Source organism: Lontra canadensis, unplaced genomic scaffold (assembly GCF_010015895.1).
Source record: "Lontra canadensis isolate GAN:19392208 unplaced genomic scaffold, GSC_riverotter_1.0 scaffold146, whole genome shotgun sequence".
Classification (NCBI taxonomy): Eukaryota; Metazoa; Chordata; class Mammalia; order Carnivora; family Mustelidae; genus Lontra; species Lontra canadensis.
Genome location: NW_022631140.1, coordinates 1,107,299 through 1,116,736, shown reverse-complemented (window position 1 = coordinate 1,116,736; position 9,438 = coordinate 1,107,299). Strand labels below are relative to the sequence as shown.

The 9,438-nt window shown below is 39.4% G+C and overlaps 1 pseudogene; it reads right to left on the bottom strand.

The window, feature by feature from the left end:
• Positions 1-7,089: 7,089 nt before the first annotated feature.
• LOC116859037 lies at positions 7,090-8,356 on the bottom strand (annotated as a pseudogene).
• Positions 8,357-9,438: the final 1,082 nt, after the last annotated feature.

The following is a 9,438-nucleotide window of genomic DNA, read 5'->3' as shown; positions in this document are numbered from 1 at the left end:
GCTACATGCTGGGTGTGGAGCTGACTTAAAAAAAAAAGATTGAGAAGCCCAGATCTAGATCGTCCGTGGAAGAAAAATGTGGCTGTTCTGCACAAGGTGAGAAGGTAACGAACCTCAAAATGTCCCTTTCAAGAGCACCTCGGTGGCTCAGTGGGTTGGGCCTCTGCCTTCGGCTCAGGTCATGATCTCAGGGCCCTGGGATCGAGCCCCGCATCGGGCTCTCTTGCTTGGTGGGGAGCCTGCTTCCCCTCTCTTTCTGCCTGCCTCTCTGCCTACTTCTGATTTCTTTCTCTGTCAAATAAATAAAATCTTTTTTAAAAATATCCCTTTTGAAATAGATCTTTATTGAGCAAATTTTTTTTTTTTTGCTCTGGTTTTTATTTTATTTTTATTTATTTATTTTTAAAAAGATTTTATTTCTTTATTTGACAGAGAGAGAGAGAGAGATCACAAGTATGCAGAGAGACGGGCAGGGGGGCGGAAGCAGGCTCCTCGTGGAGCAGAGAGCCCGATGTGGGACTCGATCCCACGACCCTGAGATCATGACGTGACCTGGAGGCAGAGGCCCAACCCACTAAGCCACCCAGGCACCCTATCTTATTTTTAGTATACAGAATTTCAAACATGTTAAAATTTAGTGAGACCTCACATACCATCATAAGTTTCAATAATTTTCAACTCATGGCCAATCTTTTCTTTATACCACCCCTCCCACCCAGGATTGTTTTGAGTCAAATCATAGACTAATGTCATTTCACCTGTAAATATTTCATTATTGACCTCTAAAAAACAAGGACTGCCTTTTTAACCACAACCGCTATACCATGACCACATCCCAATAAAATCAAGAATAAATCCTTATTATCATCAGATAACCAGTTAATGCTCACATTAACTGCAATTGCTATATTATTTAATTTGTAATTTTTTGTTCAATGAGTATCCAAATAAGGTCCACCCATGGCAATTGGTGACTATGTCTCCTTAGTCTTTTGTAAGTTATAGGTCCCTTTTTCATCTCTTTTTTTCCCCTTGACATTTTGAAGGTTTATTTATTTATTTGAGAGAGAGAGAGAGAGAGAAGAAACAAGATGATTTGTTCTCTAGATTTTCCCAAAGTCTAGACTTTGCTGATTGTTTACTCATGGTATCACTTAGTATGTTCCACTATCCTTTATATTCTCTATAAACTGGTAATTAGACCTAAAGGGAATTGCTTTTGAAAAAAAATATTTATAGTGAAATATATCCTATATAAATCATGTAAAAAATATATATGTACAGCTTAAAGAATAAAAATGTCCCCATGGGGGACACCTGGGTGGCTCAGTGGGTTAAGCCTCTGCCTTTGGCTCAGGTCATGATCCCAGGGTCCTGGGATTGAGCCCCACGTTGGGCTCTCTGCTCAGCAGGGAGCCTGCTTCCCCCTCTCTGTCTGCCTCTCTGCCTACTTGTGATCTCACTCTCTCTGTGTCAAATAAATAAATAAAATCTTTTTTAAAAAATGCCCTCATAGCAACCACCTCCTGTCTTAGAAACTTTCTAAAAATAGCCCTCTTCATCTTCCCTAGAGGTGACTTTTATCTTGACTTTTATAATAATTTTTCTGCTATTTTTCCCCACATATGTGTGCATCCCTAAGCAATATATTATTTAGTTTTTCCAACTTTGTGAGTTGTATGTAAATGTAATCACACTATAGACATTCTTCTGTGGCATGTATTTTTCTGATATATTCTTTAAAAATTTTATTTATTTATTTATTTGTCAGAGAGAGAGGGAGAGAGAGAGCGCGAATGCACAAGCGAGCAGAGTGGTATGCAGAGGCAGAGGGAGAAACAGGCTCCCTGCTGAACAAGGAGCTGGATGCGGGACTCAGTCCCAGGACTCTGGGATCATGACCCGAGCCGAAGGCAGCGGCTCAACCAGCTGAGCCACCCAGGCATCCCTTGCCTGGTATTTTTATTTTTGTTTTTATTCATGTCTATATTTGTAGCTATGGCTCATTCATGTTCATTGGCCTATAGTAGTCAACCTAACGTGAATGTTTTACAATCTATCCGTTCTACTCTTGATGGGCATTTGGGACCTCCTGCCCAACTTAGGGGTATTATGAATAATGCTGCTATGAACATTCTTGTACATGTCTTGTGTCCTTGTGCAAGAATTCCCCTAGGTATATACTTAGAAGTGAAAATGCTAGATCATAGAGGCGCCTGGGTGGCTAAGTAGGTTAAGTATCTGCCTTCAGCTCAGGTCATGATCCTCGGGTCCTGGGATGGAGCCATGCATCCCATCAGGCTCCCTGCTCAGCGGAGAGCCTGCTTCTCCCACTCCTTCTCCCTCTACCACTCCACCCCTGCTTGTGTTCTTTTACTCTCTCTCTCGCTCTCAAATAAATAAATAAAATCTTAAAAAGAAAAGAAAATACTGGATCATAGAGTATGCCTCAGTTCAACTTTACAAGAAACTGCTAAACTGTTTTCTGCAAGCTGATTTTGCTCCTCTCCAATCCTTACACCTTTTAATTTCTTTTTGCTCCCTCATTGTACCAGCTAAATCCTCTAATACAATATAATAGGAAGCAATTCTTGTCTCATTTTGATCTCAAAGGGAAAGCATTTCACATTACACAGTTAGGTAACATGTTTGCTGAAGGGTTTTTTTTAGAGTTTTGTGTGTGGTGGGTTTTTTTAAATCAGATTAAGAAAATTCTTATTTCTCCTTTGCTCAGTTTTATTTAACCATTAATAGTTTTTTAACTTTATCAGATGCATTTCCTATCTTTTGAGATGTTAAAATGATTTCCCTATTTTTATTCTTTTAGTATTGTGAATTATATTGATTTTCTTTTTTCCCAGCTTTATTGACATATTATTAATATAAGCGATGCTGGTGTAGGGTGTACAGTGTAATGATTTGATGCACACAGGTATTGTGAAATGGTTGCCGCAATAAAGTTAGTAAACACCACCATTTTCTCTCATAATTTTTTTCTTGTGTTTGTGGTGATAACATTTAATATCTACTCTCTTAACAACTTACAGTAATATAGTATAGTTAATTATAGTCATCAGGCTATACACTAGGTTCCCAGAACTTACAGTTGGAAGTGTATGCTCTTTGACCAACATCTCCCTCATTTTCCCTGCACCCTCCCACCCCCCAGCTCTTGGCAACCATGATCTTACTGTTTCTGTGAGTTCAGACTTTTGAGATCCCACATGTAAGTGAGGATACACAATATTTTTGTTTCTCTGTCTGACTTATTTCACTTGGCCCTCGGGGCCCATCCATATTGTCATAAAATGCAGGATTTCCTTCTTTTTTATAGCTGAATAATATCGCAGTGTATGTGTGTGTGTGTGTGTCTGTCTGTGTGTGCATATCACAGTTGTGTGTGTGTGTGTGTACATATCACAGTTGGTGTGTGTGTGTGTGTGTGTGTGTGCGTGCGTGCATATCACAGTTGATTGAGCCATTCATCTATCAGTGGGCACTTTTGTTGTTTCCATGTCTTGGCTATTGCGGATAATGCTGTAATGAACATGAGGGTGCAAATGTCTCTTCACTATTAATTACATTTCCATCAAATATATACCCAGAAGCAGGATTCCTGGGTCATATGGCAGTTCTGTTTTTTTGAGGAACCTCCATATAGCGTTTTCTATAGTGACTGCACCAGTTTACATTCCCACCAACAGTACACCAGAGCTCCCTCTTCTCCACACCATCCCAACATTGGTTGTCTTCTGCCTTTTTGGAAATAGCCATTCTAACGGGTATAAGGTGATATTTTGTTGTGGTTTTGGTTTACATTCCCTTGATGATGAGTGATGTTGAGCATCTTTTCATGTACCTATTGATTATCGGTATGTCTTCTATGGGAAAAATGTCTATTCAAATCCTTTCATCAGATTTTTTTTTTGTATTGGACTGTGGGAGGTCCTCATGTATTTGGGAGTATTAACCCCTAACAGATAAATGATCTGTAAATACTTTCTCCCATGCTATAGGTTGCCTTTTCATTTTGCTGATTGTTGCTTTTGCTGTTCAGAGGCTTTTAGTTTGATGTAGTCCCACTTGTTGATTTTTGCTTTTGTTACCTAAACTTTGTTGTCATATCCTAAAAATCATTGCTAAGACTGACATCAAGGAGAATTTCCCCTGTGTTTTCTTCTGGTACATTTTGTAGTTTGGAGCCTTCCATTTAAGTCTTTAATCCGTTTCTGGAGATGCTTGGGTGGCTCAGTCAGTTAAGCATCTGCCTTTGGCTCAGGTCATGATCCCACGGTCCTGGGATTGAGTCCCACTTTGGGCTCCTTGCTCAGCAGGGAACCTGCTTCTCTCTCCACCTACCACTCCCCCTGCTTGTTCTCTCTCTCTCTCTCTCTGACAAATAAATAAAATCTTTAAAAAAAAATCTTTAACCCATTTCCGGAAAACTTTTGTGAGTGGTGTAAGACTGGGGTCCATTTTCATTCTTTTGCATGTAAATACCCTGTTTCCCCAGTACCACTTATTGAAGAGGCTATCCCTTCCCTAGTAAGTATCCCTGGCTCCCTTATCATGTATTAGTTGCCTGTGGATGTGTGGGCTTATTCCTGGGCTCTCAGTGCTCTTCCACTGGTTTATGTGTGTTTCTATCCCAGTACCATACTGTTTTGAATTCTATAGCCTTATTATAAATCTTCACAACAAGAAGTATGTTTTGTTCTTCCAGCTTTGTTCTTTCCCAGGATTTCTTTGGCTGTTCAGGCTCTTTTGCAGTTCTCTATACATTTTAGGATTGTTTTTTCTATTTCTGTAAAAAATGGCCACTGAGATTTTGATAGGGATTGCACTGAATCTACAGATGAATAGTATGGACAAATTAATAACATTAATTCTTCCAATCCATGTACATGACTATATTTCATTTGCTTGTATCCTCTTCAATTTTTTTTAAATCAGTATCTTGTAATTTGCAGCAAATAGATGTTTCATCTCCTTGCTTAAAATTTATTCCCAAGTAATTTATTATTTTTGATGCAGTTTTATTTTTGTTTATTTTTTAAAGGAATTTATTTATTTATTTGTCAAAGAGAGAGAGAGCACAAGCAGGGGGAGAGGCAGGTAGAGGGAGAAGCAGACTCCCCACTGAGCAGGGAGCCCAATGAAGACCTCAGCCCCAGGACCGTGGGATCATGACCTGAGCCAAAGGCCAATGCTTAACCAACTAAGCCACTCAGACATTCCTTTTGGTGCCATTTTAAATGGGATTTTTTTTCCAGATAGTTTGCTGCTACTTTTTGAAATGCAGCTGTTTTTTATAAGTTGGTTTTATATCCTGCAACCTTACATAATTCATTTATTAGTTCTAATGGGGTTTTTTTTTGTGAAGTTTTTAGGATTTTCCATATATAAGATCATAACATCTGCAAAGATGATTTTACTTCCTTCTCCCTGAAAAGGATCCCTTTTATTTCTTTTTCTTGCCTAATTGCCCTGGCTAGGACTTCCAGTATTATGTTGAACAGGAGTATTGAGAATGGGCACTTTTCTTTTGTTCCTGATCTTAGTGAGAAATCAACCTTTCATTGTCGACTCTGGTGTGGGCTTGTCATATAGGACCTCTATTATATTGAGGTATGTTTCTTCTATACCCAATTTGTTAATGGTTTTTATCATGAAAGGATGTTGAGTTTTGTCAAATACTACTCTTCTTGTATTGAGGTGATCATATGATTTTTACCTTTTATTCTATTAATATGGTATGTCACATTTATCGATTTGCAACCCAGGAATGAACCTCACTTGATCATGTTATGTGATCATTTTTAATATGCTGTTGAATTCATTTTGCAAGCATTTTGATGAGGATATCTGAATCTATATTCATTAGGAATATTGGCCTGTAGTTTGCTTTTCTTGTGTTGTCCTTATCTGGCTTTGGTATCAGAGTAATGCTGCTCATAAAACGAGTTTGGGAGTATCCCTTCCTCTTCAAATTTTGGGAAGAGTTTGAAAAGGATTGATGTTAATTCCTCTTTAAATATTTGTTACAATTCACCAGTAAAGCCCTCTGGTGCTGGGCTTTTCTCTCTTGGGAGGTTTTAAATTATCGATTCAATCTCCTTACTTGTTTTTGGTCTATTCTGATTTTCTATTTCTTCATGATTCAGTCTTGATAGGTTGTACGTTTCTAGGAATTTATCCGTTTTTTTCTAGATTATCCAATTTGTCAGCATATAATTGTTCATAGTAGTCTCTTATGATCATTTGTATTACTGTGGTGTCAGTTCTAATGTCTCCTCTTTCATTCCTGATTTCAGTTATTTGGGTCCTTTCTTTTTTTCTTTGTCCAGATAAAGGTTTGTTAATTTGTTTATCTTTTTAAAAAATTGTTAATTTGGTTGATCTTTTCTATTGTTTTTACTCTATTTCATTTGTTTCTGCTTTGATCTTTGTTATTTCCTTCTTTCTGCTGACCTTGGCCTTAGTTTTTCTAGTTCCTTAAGGGGTAAATTTAGGTTTTTTACTTGTGATTTTTCTTTTTTGTTGTTGTTGTTTTAGGTCCCTGTCATTTTAGTCAGGATTGTCATGAAAAGCAATAACCTAGCCACTTCACCCTCCTTCTCCACCTAACCCCCAATCCCCTTCATATGCATACAGCACGGGAACCCAAAGACCTCTCCCCTCCCCTCCATCCTCCCCATTCCTATTAGGGGAAGAAATGTCACTAAACGGGTTCACCTTCTTCCATACAGCTTGAAACAGGATGAATAAAAATATCTTTATGAAGAGTTTTGTTGTGTTATTATCTTAGGGTAGAGCCCAAGGCAGACTTAAAGGCTGGGTAAAGTTCGAGAATCTCTAAGAGACCAGAATTTTTTTCAGGGGCTCAGAACCCATAGTTTGCTTGGAAAAGGGACTGTGTTGAGAGGACAGGGGCTAGACTGGTCTAGGCTGAAAGTTTTTCTCAAGAGTATTGTGAGGATAAGGGCACCTTAAAATCCATTCTCCTTCCTCTTCCCATACCTTCCCCAGCTTCCAGGTAGAAGAGTAGAGGTCTTCTGGGGAGGGGATAGTCACAGTTATTTCAAGAGTTCATCTGTGATTCCCAGGGCTGCCAGTGAGCAGGGCTGATTCCTGGTGCTGCCCGACCTCTTCCCCCATGTCAAGATTTTTTTGTCTTTGCCCATGAGCACCAAGTTCTGAAAGGAGGTCAGATGGTGATAAAAATTTCCTTGGCTGCATCATTCTTATCCACCACGACAGATAGGCAAATCTCTGGTTCCACGAGTCTATTGAAAATGGTCTCCAGAGTCTCATGCAAATAACACTTGAGGATGTATTTAAAAATTTTATTTATCTATTTATTTGAGAGAGAGAGAGAGAGAGAGAGAGAGCAAGCATGTGAGTGGCAGGAGCAGAGGGGAAGGGAGAGGAAAAGGGGAGAGAATCACCAACAGAGTCCATGCTCAGCATGGAGCCTGTTGCAGGGCTCAATCTCACAACCCCGAGATCATGACATGAGCCAAAGCCAAGAGTCAGACACTTAGCTGACAGAACTACCCAGACACACACCCAAGGACACATTTAAAGTAATGTGATCAACATCGTAGAGCTTTGGTCGCTGACACATCTAGGTTATGGTAGGTCTTTTCCGCTGCCAAATTGATAACATAAAACTCTGAGTAGATGTCCACCACACACGCTTTCTCATCCACCACTGGCAGGGCTGAGAATCAGTGCATTCAAAATGCCTAGAGCCATGTAGACAGGGATGGGAGTGTTGGCCTACATGCCGATCTGCAGTCCTTCCAGAGACTTAGACATGAATTCTGGCTTGGGAAACACAGTGACAAACAATTTGAAGAACTTGAGGATGTGCTTATAGGTGAGGATGTGCAAGGTGTTGCCTTATTCCAGGTCAGTAACTGGCACCCTGTGGGTCTTATTCTGAATCAATGAAGAGATAGCATCAAACAAGCTGGCCTTAGAAGCAACACAGACAAGGGATTAAAGAACTCCTGCGGGTACACTTCCTTCCAAGTTTCTATCTCGCATTGCCCCGGCCTATAGATCTATACCAAGACTGGTTTATCAGCAGCAGTGCAGGATACTGATGAAATCCTTGATGGCCGGCATGCCCACAAAACTTTGCCTCTTACCTTCCCACAAAGGGGCAGCTTACAGACCATTGGTTACCAAAGGGGGTAAGAAAAAAAGCTTTCTTCATTTACAGGGAAATATTAAATATAAACATATTGGAGTTTGTGGGAATCAGGTCAGAGCTGTGATGAGACTTCATAAAAGAAGTGTACATGCTGTGATTGGATTCTGGGGTCCCTTGAGGATGCTCATTTTCCAGAGCTGGAAGCTATCCCAAGAATTGACCCTCTCCTTTGCAAGAGGCACTGGTTGGGTTCTTTTGCTTTAGGAAGCATGCTTTCTTTTTTTTTCCTCAATGAAGGCATTTATTGCTTTAAACTTCTCTCTCTGAACTGCTTTTGTTGCATCCCGTAAGTTTAGTGTGAGCTTCCATTTTCCTTTGTATCAAGATATTTTCTGGGGAACCTGGGTGGCTCAGTCAGTTAAGCATCTGCCTTAGGCTCAAGTCATGATCCCAGGGTCGTGGGGTTGAGCCCACATCGGGCTCCCTGCTCATCAGGAAGCCTGCTTCTCCCAATCCCTTTGCCTCTCCCCCTGCATGCTCGCTCGCTCACTCTCTCTCTCTCTGTGTCAAATAAATAAAATCTTTTTTTAAAAGATAATTTTTGATTTCGCTTTTCATTTCTTTTTTGACCCAGTGGTTGTTGAAGAGTATGTTTCCACACATTTGTGAATTTTCCAGTTTTCCTCTTATAATTCATTTCTAGTTTCACACCATTGTGGTCAGAAAAAACATTTGGTACGATTTCAGTCATCTTACTTGCTAATAATTGCTCTGTAACCTCACCTATCTATCCTAGAGAATGTTCCATGTGTCCTTTAGATGCATGTGTATTCTACTGCCATTGGGTGGAATGTTCTGCATAAATTATGCTAAGGTATAGTTCAAGTCCAATGTTTCCTTATGAATTTTCTGTCCAGATTTTCTGTCTGGATAAACAAGTCCATTGTTGTAAGTCCCCTCCTGTTATTGTAGTGCTGTTTATTTCTCTCTTCAGATCTTTTAGTATTTGCTTAATATATTTTGTTGCTTGGATATTGAGTGCATATATATTTGCAATTGTTATATTCTCTTGATGAATTAACCTCTTTATCATTGTAAAATGACCTTTGTTGTCTCTTGCTACAATTTTTGACTTGAAGTCTGTTTTGCTGATATAAGGATAGCTATTCCTACTCACTTTTGGTTTCCATTTGCATGAAATATATTTTTTCTACCCTTCGCTTTGAGACTATGTGTGTACTTAAGGTTAAAGTGAGTCTCTTGTAGGCAACATATAG